Source organism: Somniosus microcephalus, chromosome 7 (genome assembly GCF_052327205.1).
Source record: "Somniosus microcephalus isolate GS21.2 chromosome 7, FLI_Smic_1.0, whole genome shotgun sequence".
NCBI classification, from domain to species: domain Eukaryota; kingdom Metazoa; phylum Chordata; class Chondrichthyes; order Squaliformes; family Somniosidae; genus Somniosus; species Somniosus microcephalus.
In genome coordinates, this window is record NC_140993.1 from 57,646,512 (window position 1) to 57,661,550 (window position 15,039).

The 15,039-nt window shown below is 51.4% G+C and overlaps 1 protein-coding gene across 5 annotated transcripts in view; it reads right to left on the reverse strand.

The window, feature by feature from the left end:
* LOC147114649 (DNA topoisomerase 1-like) overlaps nucleotides 1-15,039 on the reverse strand; it is a 183,914-nt gene that overhangs the window by 22,698 nt on the left and 146,177 nt on the right. The window lies entirely within an intron of this gene.

A 15,039-nucleotide genomic window follows, 5' to 3' on the forward strand; every position in this document is an offset into this window, starting at 1 on the left:
GGGAGAGGGATGGAGTCGGTGGCTAGGGAAGAGAGTTTGTGGCAGGGACCGAAGACAATGGCTTCGTTCTTCCCAATATTTAATTGGAGGAAATTTCTGCTCCTCTAGTACTGGATGTCGGACAAGCAGACTGACAATTTAGAGACCGTGGAGGGGTCGAGAGAGGTGGTGAGGTACAGCTGGGTGTCGACATGTTGAAACTGACACTGTGTTTTCGGATGATGTTGCTGAGGGGCAGCATATAGATGAGAAATAGGAGGGGGTCAAGGATAGATCTTTAGTGGACACCTAAGACAACAATGCGGGAGCAGGAAGAGAAACCATTGCAGGTTCTCTGGCTACGATTAGATAGAAAAGAATGGAGCCAGGTGGAGTGCAGTCACACCCAACTGGACGACAGTGGAGAGGCGTTGGAGAAAGATGGGGTGGTCAACCGTGTCAAAGGCTGCAGACAGGTTGAGAAGGATGAGGAGTGATAGTTTAGCTTTGTCACAATCACAAAGGATGCTATTTGTGACTTTGATGAGAGCTGTTTCGGTACTCTAGTGGGGCGGAAACCTGAGGGTTTCAAACATGGAGATCCGGGAAAGATGGGCATGGATTTGGGTGGCAACAACATGTCAAGGACTTTGAAGAGGAAAGGGAGGTTGGAGATGGGGTGGTAGTTTGCTAGGACGGAGGGATCAATGGTTGTTTTTTTTGAGAGGGGTGATGACGGCAGATTTGGAGAGGGGGACAGTACCCGAGGAGAGAATGCTTAACAATGTCAGCTAACATGGGAGATAGAAAAGGAAGTTGGGTGGTCAGCAATTTAGTGGGGAATCGGGTTGAGTGAGCAGGAAGTGGGTCTCATGGACAAAATGAGCACAAAGAGGTCATGAGGGGAGATTGGAGAGAAACTGGAGAAAGATGAGAGTTCAAGGCTAGGGCGGGGGATGCTTAGAAAAAGTTTGGCCTGGTGGGCTCAGGAAAGGCATGGAAGTGGCAGAGGCAGCTGATCAGATGGTCTCAATCTTGGAGACAAAAGTCCATGAGCTCCTCACACTTGATGTTGGAGACGACGGGAGAGGGGTTTAAGATGGTTAGCAGTAGAGAATAGAAGCTGGCGGTTATCTTTGCATTCCAGAATGATCCTGGAATAGTGAGCAGTTTTGGCAGGCGAGAGCAGGACCCGATAATGCTTTGCGGTCAAGCCAGATCTGGTGGAAAATGGCTAAACATGTTGACAACCATATCCGTTCAAGTTCCTTGGACTTATGAGGGTCGTACCAGGGGGAACGGCCAGGGTGAGAGAGTGTAACGGTTTTAATAGGGACTAGGGCATCAAAGGTGGTGGCGAGGGTGTGTTTGAGCAAATCGGTAACTGCATAAATGACGTGGTGAATGGAGAGCCAAAGGCTGGACAGTTGGGATTTCTAAGTGCAGTTGTAAGCGAGTTGGGAGAGTTTTTTTCCCCGGAGCGGACACAGAAGTAAGGTTGGGGGCGGGGGAGAAAGAGAAGAAAAGGGGGATGTGGGTGGAGAGAGATGGCCTTATCTGCGATTGACACGATGGGAGTAGCGAGGCTACGAGAGATGGCAAGGTCGAGGGAGAGCCATGAATATGGGTTGGGGAGTTTACATGAAGGGAGAGATTTAGGGAGGATAGGAGAGTAGTGAACTCAGAGGAGAGCCTGATGAATTGAGAGGAGATGATAGAGATGAGAGGGGAAGCAGCCAGCTCTTCCCCCTCTGCATGGCTATCGAGAGATTCTGGCTTGAAAGCGTGCATGTGTGTACATTGGATGAGGAAGAATCAGGCTTAGATTTGATGCTCCCTATGGTCCAACAGCCTTAGACATGGTGTAGCTTCACATACAAAGGCTGCTGCTTCTAGAAGGGGACCCCATCCCCCCAAACACCTGCCAGTATCTTCAGAAGAGATACTGGATGGCTATTGCTGCCCCTGAAATGTATTCCCTCACCCCTACCAGCATGTTAGTACTTGCAGGAGGAGAAGAGTTGAAAATTTGATGAGGGGGAGAATGAGGGGGGCCTTGATTTCTCAAAACTTTAAAAAAAGGATTTAATAAAGGATGGGAAGGACTTCAACCACTCAATCAGATCTGTACCCGCACACAACGAGATCTGTAATCTTTATGTTCTGCATTCTTTTACCCACGTTATGGTAACCATCAGCAGTGCAGTGTGTTCTATAGAAAAGCTGACATTAGTGAATGTGCAACAGAAGTGTTATTCATACAGGAGCCAGGCAACATCTGATACACGATATTCCCACAACACATAACAAATGAATGCCAATGACTCCTATACCAACATAGGTCATTTCAGTTAACTTTCGGAGCACAGCTAACAAACTCACTAATGAAGGACATAAGAAATAGGAGCAGGAGTAGGCCCTTCGAGCCTGCACCTCCATTCAATAAGATCATGGCTGATCTTTTACCTCATCTCCACTTTCCTGCACTATCCCCATATCCCTCGATTCCCCCAATATTCAAAAATCTATCGATCTCTGTTTTGAATATAGTCAACGACTGAGCCTCCACAGCCCTCTGGGGTAGAGAATTCCAAAGATTCACCACTCTCTGAGTGAAAAGATTTCTCCTCATCTCAATCCTAAATGGCCAACCCCTTATTTTGGACTCTCCAGCCAGGGGAAACATCCTCCCTGCATCTACCCTGTCAAGCCCTGTAAGAATTTTGTATGTTTCAATGAGATCACCTCTCATTCTTCTAGGTTTCAGAGAATATAGGCCTAGTCTACTCAATCTCTCGTCATAGGACAATCCCCCTATCCCAGGAACCAGTCTGGTGAACCTTCGTTGCACTCCCTCTATGGCAAGTATATCCTTCCTTAGGTAAGGAGACTAAAACTGTACACAATACTCCAGGGGTGGTCTCACCAGGGCCCTATATAATTGCAGTGAGACATTTTTACTCTTATACTCAAATCCTCTTGTAATAAAGGCCAACATACCATTTGCTTTCTTAATTGCTTGCTGTACCTGCATGTTAACTTTCAGTGATTCTTGTACAAGGACACCCAGGTCCCTCTGAATACCAACATTTCCCAATCTCTCACCATTTAAAAAATACTCTGCTTTTCTTTTTTTCCTACCAAAGTGGATAACCACATTATATTCCATTTGCCATGTTCTTGCCCACTCACTTAGCCTGTCTATATCCCCTTGAAGCCTCCTTGCATCCTCCTCACAACTTACATTCCCACCCAGCTTTGTATCATCAGCAAACTTGGATATATTACATTTGGTCCCCTCATCCAAATCACTGATGTAGATTGTGAATAGCTGAGGCCCAAGCACTGATCCTTGCGGTACCCCACTAGTTACAGCCTGCCAACCTGAAAATGACCCGTTTATTCCTACTCGCTGTTTTCTGTCCGTTAACCAATCCTCAATAAGAACATAAGAAATAGGAGCAGGAGTAGGCCAATCGGCCCCTCGAGCCTGCTCCGCCATTCAAGATCATGGCTGATCTGGTCCTAACCTCAAATCTTCTATCACTCTGCATCCACCCGAACCCATGTGATCTCCCGGGAGAGGCGAAAAACCAGATAAAAGACCCAATGGCCAATTTGGGAGAAGAAAATCTGGGAAATTCCTCTCTGACCCATCTAGGCGATCAAAATTCTTCCAGCTCACTCTGTCCCTATATTTTCTACAGTACTTATGCTAGTATATTACCCCCAATCCCATGAGCCCTAATTTTGTTTAGAAACATAGAAAAATAGGAGGAGTAGGCCATTCGGCTCTTTGAGCCTGCTCTGCCATTCGAGCCTGCTCCGCCATTCAATATGATCATGGCAGATCCTCTATCTCAATACCATATTCCCACTCTCTCCCCATACCCCTTGATGCCTTTTGTGTCTGGAAATCTATCTATCTACTTCTTAAATATATTCAGTGACTTGGCCCCCACAGCCTTCTGTGGTAGAGAATTCCACAGGTTCACCACCCTCAGAAGAAATTTCTCATCAGTCCTAAATGTCCTATCCCATATCCTGAGACTGTGACCCCTTGTTCTAGACCCCCCCAGCCAGAGGAAACATCCTCCCTGCATCCAGTCTGTCTAGCCCGGTCAGAAGTTTATGTTTCAGTGAGATCCCCTCTCATTCTTCTAAACTCTAGTGAATACAGGCTTAGTCGACCCAATCTCTCCTCATACGACAGTCCTGCCATCCCAAGAATCAGTCTGGTGAACCTTTGCTGCACTCCCTCTATGGCAAGTATATCCTTTTTTAGGTAAGGAGACTAAAACTGCACACACTACTCCAGGACATCCTTGCTCCTGTTTTCAAATCCTCTTGCAATGAAGGCCAACATACCATTTGCCTTCCTAACTGCTTGCTGCACCTGCATGTTTGCTTTCAGTGACTGGTGTACAAGGACACCCAGGTCCCTCTGTATATCAACATTTCCGAATCTATCACCATTTAAATAATTCTCTGCCTTTGTTTTTCCTACCGAAGTGAATAACTTCACATTTATCCACGTTATACTGCATCTGCCATGTATTTGCCCACTCACTCAACTTGTCTAAATCACCTTGAAGCCTCTTTGCATCCACCTCAACTCAAAATCCCACCTAGTTTTGTCTCGTCAGCAAACTTGGAAATATTACATTTGGTTCCCTCATCCAAATCATTGATATATAGTGTGAATAGCTGAGGCCCAAGCACGCATCCCTGCGGCACCACACTAGTCACCCTGAAAAAGACCCATTTATTCTTACTCTGTTTCCTGTCTGTTAACCAATTTTCAATCCATGCCAGTATATTACCCCCAATCACATGTGCTTTAATTTTGCACACTAACCTCTTATGTGGGACTTTATCAAACACCTTCTGAAAATCCAAATACACCACATCCACTGGCTCTCCCTTATCTATTCTACCAGTTACATCCTCAAAAAACTCCAGTAGGTTTGTCAAACACGACTTCCCTTTCATAAACCTATGTTGACATCTAATCCCGTTGATATTTTCTAAGTGTCCTGTTATCAGGTCTAGGGAGTTGGTCACACTGCAGGTAAAGGCTGCACAGGCAGGAAGGGAATGGGTGACTGCCAGGCAGAGTAGTAGGCGCAGGCAGGTAGTGCAGGGGTCCCCTGTGGCTATCCCCCTCTCAATCAGATATACCGCTTTGGATATTGTTGGGGGAGATGGCTTATCGGGGGGAAGGCAGCAGTAGCCAACTTCCTGGCACCATGGGTGGTTCTGCTGCACAGGACGGGAGGAAAAAGAGCAGGAAGGATGTTCCCGATGGCAGGGCAGTCCAGAACCAGGGGTCACAGTCTAAGGATAAGGGGTAAGCCATTTAGGACAGAGATGAGGAGGAATTTCTTCACCCAGAGAGTGGTGAACCTGTGGAATTCTCTACCTCAGAAGGCAGTTGAGGCCAATTCATTAAATATATTCAAGAAGGGGTTAGATATATTTCTTAAGGCTAAAGGGATCAAGGGATATGGGGAGAAAGCAGGGACACGGTACTGAATTTGGATGATCAACTATGATCTCATTAAATGGCAGAGCAGGCTCGAGGGGCCGAATGGCCTACTCCTGCTCCTATCTTCTATGTTTCTATAATAGACTCTAGCATTTTCCCTACTACTGATGTTGGGCTAACCGGTCTGTAGTTCCTGGTTTTCTCTCTACCTCCTTTTTTAAATAGTGCGGTTACATTTGCCACCCTCCAATCTGCAGGTACTGTTCCATAATCTATAGAATTTTGGATGATGACAACCAATGCATCCAATATTTCCATGGCTACCTCTTTTAGTACTCTGGGATGCAGATTATCAGGCCCTGGGGATTTATCAGCTTTCAGTCCCATTAATTTCTCCAGCACTATTTTCCTTTAATTCCTCCTTCTCACTGGAGTCTTGGTTCCCCAGCATTTCTGGGAAGTTATTTGTGTCCTCTTCCATGAAGACAGAACCAAAGTATTTGTTTAATTGCTCAACCATTTCTTCATTCCCCATTATAAATTCTCCCATCTCTGACTGTAAAGGACCTACATTTACCTTCGCCAGTCTTTTCCGTTTCACATACCTATAAAAGCTTTTACAATCCGTTTTTATATTTTTCGCTAGTTTGTGCTCATTCTATTTTCCATTTATCAATTTCTTGGTCCCCCTTTGCTGATTTCTAAAAAGATCCTAATCCTCAGGCTGACCGCTTTTTCTGGCAACTTTATAAGATTACGCCTTTGACTTAATACTAGCTTTAATTTCTTTTATTAGCCATGGTTGGATCACTTTTCCTTTTGGGTTTTTAATGCCCTGGAGGAATATATGTTTGTTGCAAATTATGCATTATTTCCTTGAATGTTAGCCATTGTATGTCCACCTTCATACCTTTTAGTGTAGTCTCCCACTTTTAGTGTAGTCTCCCACTCTACCATGGCCAACTTGTCCCTCATACCCTTGTCGTTTCCTCTGTTTAGACTGAAGACCTTAGTTTCAGATTGGACTGCATCACTCTCAAACTTAATGTAAAATTCAATCATATTATGCTCACTTGTCCCTAAAGGCCCCTTTACCACAAGATTATTGATTAGCCCTTTCTCATTACACAGTACCAGATCCAGAATAGCCTGTTCCCTGGTTGGCTCCTCCACATATCGATCCAGGAAACTATCTCGCATGCATTCCAAGAATTTGTCCTCCGCCCCATTAGTGGTAATTTGATTTGCCCAGTCAATATGTAAATTAAAGTCCCCCATGATTACTGTATTGCCCTTGTTACATGCACTTCTAATTTCTTGATTGATACGTGCCCTACATTACCACTACCATTTGGTGGCCTATACACAACTCCCACCAATGTTTTCCACCCTTTGCTGTTTCTTGGCTCCACCCAAACTGATTCCAGTTCTACATCACAATCTGCTGAGCCAAGATCTTTTATCTCTACCGTACCGATCTCATCCCTTATTAACAGCGCTACGCTACCTCCTTTTCCTTTTTGTCTGTCCTTCCTAAATGTTAAGTACCCTGGAACATTCAGTTCCCAGCTTTGGTCCAGGTACAGAGATCATTAAAATGTCATGAATAGATACAGAAAATAATCAAAAAGGCTAATGGAATGCTGGCCTTTATATCTAGGAGGACTAGAATAGCATAATTACAACTATAGCCATACAAAGCCCTGGTTAGACCACACCTGGAGTACTGTGAGCAGTTCTGGGCACCACACCTTAGGAAGGATATATTGGCCTTGGAGGGAGTGCAGCATAGGTTTACCAGAATGATACCCGGACTCCAGGGGTTAAAATACAAGGAGAGATTACACAAACTAGAGTTGTATTCTCTGGAATTTAGACGGTTAACAGGTGATTTGATCGATGTTTTCAAGATATTAAGGGGAACCAATAGGATAGAGAGAGAGAAACTATTTCCACTGGTTGGGGAGTCTAGGACTAGGGGACAGAGTCTACAAATTAGAGCCAGATCTTACACACAAAGGGGGAGAAATTCGGTTGGTAGCGCCAGCAATTAGCACCTAAAGAGGCCGAGAAGTGGGGCGCTAACCAACTAGCGCCCGGGCGCAGTGAACCCTGCGCCTCTTCCCATATTGAGTGGACTTTTAGTGCCAGCGCTAAATCTTAGCGCCCGCTCACGGGCGCAGGCAGATCATGACGTCATTTCAGTGTGCAACGCCTTTTTGGCGCCCCGGACTGGAAATTCAGTGGCGCCCCCCTCCGTTCCGCCTGGCGCTAATAAGGACAGCTTACCTGGAACGTTCCCCAGTCGCTCTCGGGCTGGGGGGGCGTTCTTTAAAGGGGACTGCACTGGTATAAAAGCGGCAGCCATTTTGGGAGCACAACTTCTTCGAGAGTTTCACAGAGTTGCTGAGCTGCACTCAGAGCCATTTCACCAGTGAGCCAGCGCTGGCAGAGGAACTTCAGCCTTCTGACCATCACCTTGCTGCTGGTGAGCATTTACAACGGGAAAACTTTCTTGTGCGCTATTATGGGGGCTGCATTGGAGGGGAACGTCCTGCTGCTGAACCATCTGGAAAGGGCACAGAGAGGCAGGGAGAGAGGGGCAGGCATGGCCAGACGGAGGAGGGCCAACAGACGTCGCCACATCAGACCGTACGCTGCCAGGGTTTTCCGACAGCAGTTCTCTTACTTGAACATGTCAGAGGAGCAGTGTCTCTCAAGGCTGCGCTTCAGAAAGGAGGTGGTGACTGAGCTGTGCCACCTGCTTCAGCCAGATCTGCAGCCTCAGATAAGGTGCAGGACCTCTGTCGGTGGCTGTCAAGATGACTGTTGCCCTGAACTTCTACGCGAGCGGCTCCTTTCAGGCCGCAACTGGGGACATAGCCAACATATCGCAATTTGCGGTGCATTGCTGCATCCGTCAAGTAACTGATGCCCTGTTTAAAAGGAGGCGGCAGTACATCTCCTTCCCTCTGACACTGGGCAAGCAGCGGGAGCGCACAGAAGGCTTCGCAGCAATAGCGGACTTCCCCATGGTGCAGGGCGCCATTGACTGCACGCACGTGGCTTTGCGGGCGCCTGTATTGAATCCGGAGGAGTTCCGCAACCGCAAGGGGTTCCATTCCTTGAATGTGCAGCTGGTCTGTGACCACCGACAGCTGATCCTCGCAGTCAATGCGCAGTTCCCAGGCAGCAGCCACGACGCCTTCATCCTGCGCCAGACTTCAGTTGCAGACCTTTGAGGCCCCGGCTCACCCAGGAGGCTGGCTTCGCAGTGACAAGGGCTATCCTCTGTGCCCATGGCTGATGACCCCGCTCCGTTCGCCCAGCACCCCTGCTGAAGAGCGCTACAATGTGAGCCATCAGGCAACGAGGAACATTGTGGAGCACACAATCGGTGTGCTGAAGCAGCGGTTCCGCTGTCTGGACCATTCCGGAGGCGCCCTGCAGTACTCACCTGAGCGAGTCTCCCACTTCGTGGTTGTATGTTGCATGCTGCATAACCTCGCTATCCTACGCACCCAGCCAATGCCAGCAGACACTGAAGCACCAGCAGAGGAGGAGGAGGAGGAGGAGGAGGAGGACCAAGACGGGAGGGAGGCACAAACTGGAAAGGCCGTCCGTCAGAGGCTGATCAGAAGTCGCTTCTAGGCCCCTCTCACGGAATGCTTGGTGCCATTCGAAGAGCAGCAATGGAACCGTTCTGATAACCCAAAGCCTATGAAGGGCAATATGAATGTAAATAGCAGACATGGCCAATGTAAATAAAAACATTTGTTTATTTTGCAAAATGTGCTTCCTTCCAACATGACAAAGCAATGGCAACAGAAAGCAAAACTAACACTCTAACACATAAGTGTCTCATACACCCGGTAGACTATCCAAAACATAACTAACATTCAGACCAGGTGACTCGCACACCCGGGAGACTATCCAAAACATAACTAACATTCAGACCAGGTGACTCGCACACCCGGGAGACTATCCAAAACATAACTAACATTCAGACCAGCATCCACGGCCTTGATTTCTACAAATAAGACGTTTCAGCAGCACCTTCTACTCTTTCCCCCTTGATGGTGATCTACTTCTCTTGCGAGAACGGCCCCTTCCCTCCCTGCAACTCCTCCGTAATGGGACCCCAGTGGCTGCATCAAGGCTGGGGGAGGTCTGCTGACTGTCCGAAAGCGCAGATGCCCGAGGGACGACCTCTGGGCTTGGAGGGCCCGGATGCTGACTGCTCCAACTGTGCATGGGTGGAAGCAGTCTGTCCTGCAGGTGGTGGCAGCTGCAGTGGAAACGTGCCAGTGGTGGCATGAGAATGCTGTCATCCTGAGGGCGGACACCTGCTCTGTGGTCGGCCGACACACTGGCACTCTTGACGGGGCAGTACCGCAGCATGCGCACCAATCGGCTGGTCCACAGATTGCTGGCCTGCTGTGGTGCTGCAAGGGCCCCGGGTAATCTTGCCTGATCCAGCGAGGGTGGCAGCAGTCAGTGGTCACGTGGCCTCAATCTGAGTTTGCATGAGACCAGCGAGTGACTGCGTGGCAGCACTCAGCACTTCCGTGGCAGGTGCCAGTGCTTCGGTGAAGCCCTGGACAGTCCTTTCCAGTGCTTCGGTGAAGCCCGGGACAGTCCTTTCCAGGGCTGCCCCGAAGTCCTGGACAGTCCTTTCCAGTGCTGTCCCAAAGTCCTGCGCACTCCTTGCCTGTGCTGCCCCGAAGTCCTGCGCACTCCTTGCCTGTGCTGCGCCGAAGTCTTGGACACTCCTTGCCAGTGTCTCGATGGATTCAGGCATCCTTGCCACTGCAGCCATGAGCTCAGTGTACCCAAGCCGAGCCTGGGCGCGCATTTCTGCGAGGGCACGCACCTCTTCTGCGCTCTGTGCAGCAGTACTCGCAGCCTGACTCGCCCTCCGGGGAGACGGCCCCCGAGCTTCCCTACCCCCCTTGCGTTGCTGCAGCCCGCTGGGTCCTGGAGCTGGTTCCTCCTCAGAGCCTGCCCCCCTCCAGGGAAGTACTATCCCCAGTCTGCAGATGGGCTGGCTCGCCGGAGGGTGGTACGGATGGTCCGGCTTCCTCCTGCTCGTCGCCTCCGGAGTCAGTGGCAGCTTGAGGGCCCGGCTCCCGAGCTGGTGATGCAGCATCTGAAAGCAGGGAGGTTGAAGAGTGGCTTTAGCAAAAGGACAGGGTGGCAGCAAGGGACGCATGAGTGCTGCAATGCTCTGACATGGGTCCAGAGTGAAAAAGCATGCTGGTGGGGGGAACAAGTGGAAGGAGAGAGTTCAAAAAGGTGATGACCTTACCATCGCTGTGCACAATGGGGTCGGCAGCTCCAGTGGTGACACGGCCAATCATCCAGCTTCCAACAATCTGGTGGACTCGTTCCTCCAGGTCCGTGAGTGTCTGCCGGCAAGGCCGACCTCCTCCGGTACGAAGCTGCTCCCTCCGGTTCCTGGCCAGCTTGGCCTGCAGGAGAAAGGACGGGAAGTGATGATACATTATGCCCTGAGCTGACATCACATGCCCCCCATGGTAGAATAGCCCTTACATTATGCCCGGAGCTGAATGTGCGTGTGTGTTTCCAGAAAGGGCCATGTGTGCTGGCTGACAGATGGCCATTGGGGCTTCGCGCACCCTCTGGCCATAAAGTCAGGTGCAGATTGATGCGCTATCAATTACTCATAAAAGACTGAGAGTTAGAAGAGTAACTAAAGGCTTTTATTAACAACAGAATGGAGGTCTGCCTCGAGTGGTCGACCGGTCCAGGATACCAAGGGCTGGGGAGCAGTCACCTTTATACTAGGACCTGTGGGAGGAGTCAGCCGAGGCATGTCCAGGCATGTACACAGTGGAATACAAACAGGAATACAAACAGTGGTTTACCACACAGATGGAGGGATGAAGATGATTGCGAAAAAGACACTCACCCTAACGACCAGAGTGAGGTCGTTGAACTTCTTCCTGCATTGCACAGGAGTCCTGGGCACGATGCTGCTGGAGGCAACTCTTTGACAAACATCCCTCCAAGCTCTGCAGTACTCGCTCGGATGAGGCCTCCTGCCATTGTCGGGGTACAGCACAGCTCGCTGGTGCTCCACTGTGCCAACCAAAGCATCCAATGCCCCATCTGTAAAGCGCTCCGCTCTCTGCCTCACCCTCTCCATCTGTTGAAAGTTTGGAACGCCACAGAATGCACAGCGCCGATTTTGAGGCCTACAAGGCACAGGCCTAGAAATTCAGTTGGGCGCGCCAGCCGTTAGCGCCTTAGGAGGAGTAGATCTCGAGCGCTAGGCGCTTAGCGCCCGGGCGCAGCGCGATCTGCGCCTCGCCCCAACTTCAGTACACATTTAGCGCCGGCGCAAAGTCTTAGCGCGCGCCCTGCTGCGCGCGCAGATCATGACGTCATTTCCTAGTGCAACGCCCTTTGTGCGCCCCGAACCGGAACTTCACTCGCGCCGGCCCATTGTGCGCCGGGCGGCCCTAACGACTGTGAAGTGGAACGGTACACAGCCGAGGCGGGCCGCGGGGAGCGCTAATTAAAGAGCACTTACCCTGCACTATAAAGGCCAGCCATTTTGCAGCATTCACTCTTGTGCAACGGTTTTTTGGAGAGAGACCAAGGAGAAGGAGAGCTTACTGGTTTGGACCAACACTAGGACAGGTATTTTTGGCTCAGGCCAGAGCTTAGCAATTATCTTTGCCTTCATTGAGAGCTCAGTGTTTGCCAGCATAGAATGGGGGCTGCATTGGGTGCCAACGCCAACTTTCAGCCTTATGCCAGAAGGGCTTACAGACGCCGTGAGTGGCAGCCCTGGCTAGACGCAGAGGGGGCAACAGGCGTCGCCAACTGAGGCCTTACCCACCCAGGGTATACCGCTAGCAGTCCTCCTATCTGACCATGTCTGCCGCGAAGTGTGTTAGGAGGCTGCGATTCAGAAGGGAGGTGGTTGCAGACATCTGCCAGCTGCTTCACAGAGATCTGCAGCCACAGCTGATGCGCAGGACGTCTCTGTCGGTGGCAGTGAAGGTGACGGTGGCTCTCAACTTCTATGCCACCGGCTCCTTCCAATCCGCTGCTGGGGACATCGCTAACATCTCCCAGTTCGCCGTGCATTGCTGCATCCGCCAGGTGACCGATGCCCTTTTCAGAAGGAGACAGCAATTCATCTCCTTCCCCATGACCCTGGACAAGCAGTAGCAGCGTGCAGTGGGATTTGCAAGAATAGCGGGCTTCCCCATGGTGCAGGGCGCCATTGACTGCACGCATGTGGCTTTGCGGGCACCTCTGGAGCATGCCGAGGATTACCGCAACCGGAAGGGCTACCATTCCCTCAACGTACAGCTGGTGTGTGACCACAGGCAGCGCATCCTAGCTGTCAATGCCCGCTTTCCAGGCAGCAGCCACGATGCCTTTATCCTGCGACAGACAACTGTGGCTGACATGTTCCAGGCACAGCCTCACCCAAGAGGATGGCTTATCGGAGACAAAGGCTATCCTTTGTGTACCTGGTTCATGACCCCGCTCCGCGCGCCCATGACCCCTGCTGAAGAGGCATACAACGAGAGCCATCAAGCGACTAGGAACATCATAGAACAAACAATCGGCGTCCTCAAGCAACGGTTCCGCTGTCTCGATCGCTCCGGGGGAGCCCTCCAGTATTCGCAAGAGCGAGTCTCCCAATTCATCGTCGTTTGCTGCATGCTGCACAACCTGGCTATCCGCAGGACTCAGGCACTGCCACCTCACGTTGGACCACCACCTCAGGAGGAGGAGCATGAGGAGGAGGAGGACGAGGAGTACCAGCCCAGGAGGGAGGCAGAAGGTCCAAGGGCCGCCCGTCGGCGGCTTATTGAACGTCACTTCTAGGCCCCCTGTCAGGGAATGGCTTGTGCCAATGAAAGAACATGATTGCAGCCGCTCCGCAAGCCCTCAGCCGGTTAAGGCAACAAACACTTCAAAGATCAAACATGGACAATGTTAATAAATAAAATGCTTTATTGTACAAACTCAGGGCCCTTCCCACATGAAAACCAAAAACAGACGAAACCCCCAAAAAACACTCAAACACATTACTCGCTCCCACAACCTGGAGAGGATTAACAAAACAGTGCAACTAAAATGGCCGTCATCCTCGGCCTTCGTAAAAAACAAACATCACATCCTCGACCTTCAAAAAACAAACATCCAATTCTCGGCCTTCAAAAAACAAACACATCTGGCCACACATTCGACTTTTTGGCCCGCTAGGGCGATGCCTTGGCCATTTTTGTGTGGCCCCTGCCCGCCCTGCTGCTCCTCCTCAAAGTAAGGCCATTGGCTGCTGCAAGGCTGGGGGCAGGCTCCTGAGGGGCACATGTCGTGACGGCAGATACCCTTGGGGGTCGGCCTAGTCGAGGTCTGGCCGTCGAGCGGGCGGCTGTTGAATGCTGCAGCTGTGGCTGGCCAACATCAGTCGCTGCAGCAGCTCCTGGCAGCTCCACTGGGGGAGTGGCAGTGGCGGCTGGAGGAATGGGGGCAAGCTGGCGGATGGCAGGCGCTCGCTGGTCGCCTGAGACACTGGCACTCGCCCGGGCCAGCACTGCAGCATGTGCACCAATCTGCCGAGGGACAGACCGCTGTGCTGCTGCAGCGCGCCGGGTGCCCTGGCAATGCCTGGCTGACACAGCGAGTGTGGCAGCAGTGAGTGCCCGTGTTGCCCTGTTCAGTGACCTCATCAGAGCACCCACTGACTGCACGGCACCACTGATCAGCTGCCCACTCGCTGCCTGAGCTGCCCCGAATGCCGCCCGACTCGCTGCCTGCTCTGCCCCGAATTCCGCCAAACTGATGGCCTGTGAGGCCCCGACGTCGGTCACACTCCGAGAGGGGGACTCTATGGCCTCAGGCAACCGTGCCCCTACCCCCATGAGCTCCGTGTGCCGGCGCTCCGAGTCCGCGGACAAGTCCTCGAGGCATCCCATCTCCTCGGCGAAGACCATCTCCGGACTGGAGGTCGGACTCTCCCTCTGGGGAGAAGGCCGCCGAGCTGGCCGACCCTTCCTGCGTTGCTGGACGCCGCTGGGCCCAGCAATTGGACTCCCCTCCGACCCTTCCCCCCTCTGGGGAGGAGGCCGCTGAGCTTCCACCCCCCCTCCCGCGTTTCTGCAGGCCGCAGGTCCCATGAGCTCCCCTCCCCTCCGACACTTCCGCCACGCTCCCCTCCAGGGAAGACGTGTCCCCTACATTGGCATGGGTTGCCGCGGCTGAGGGTTCCCCTGATGGGCCGCCTTCCTCTTGCTCCTCCTCCTCTTCTGAGGGGCTGTCACTGGCAAGTTCAGGGACCTCCTCCTCACCATCTGAAAGCAGGAAAGCACAAGACTAGCTTTAGAGTGAGGAGAGGGCGTCAGCGAGGGATGCATGAGTGGTGGCATTCAGCGCATTGGTCGGACAGTGGCAAAGGATGTAGATCTGATGCGCAAGTGGGACGAGAGAGGTCCAAAAGGTGATGTCCTTACCATTGGTGCCCAGAACAGGGTCGGCTTCTCCACATGCAACGGGGCCAATCACCCGGCCACCCATGATGCGCT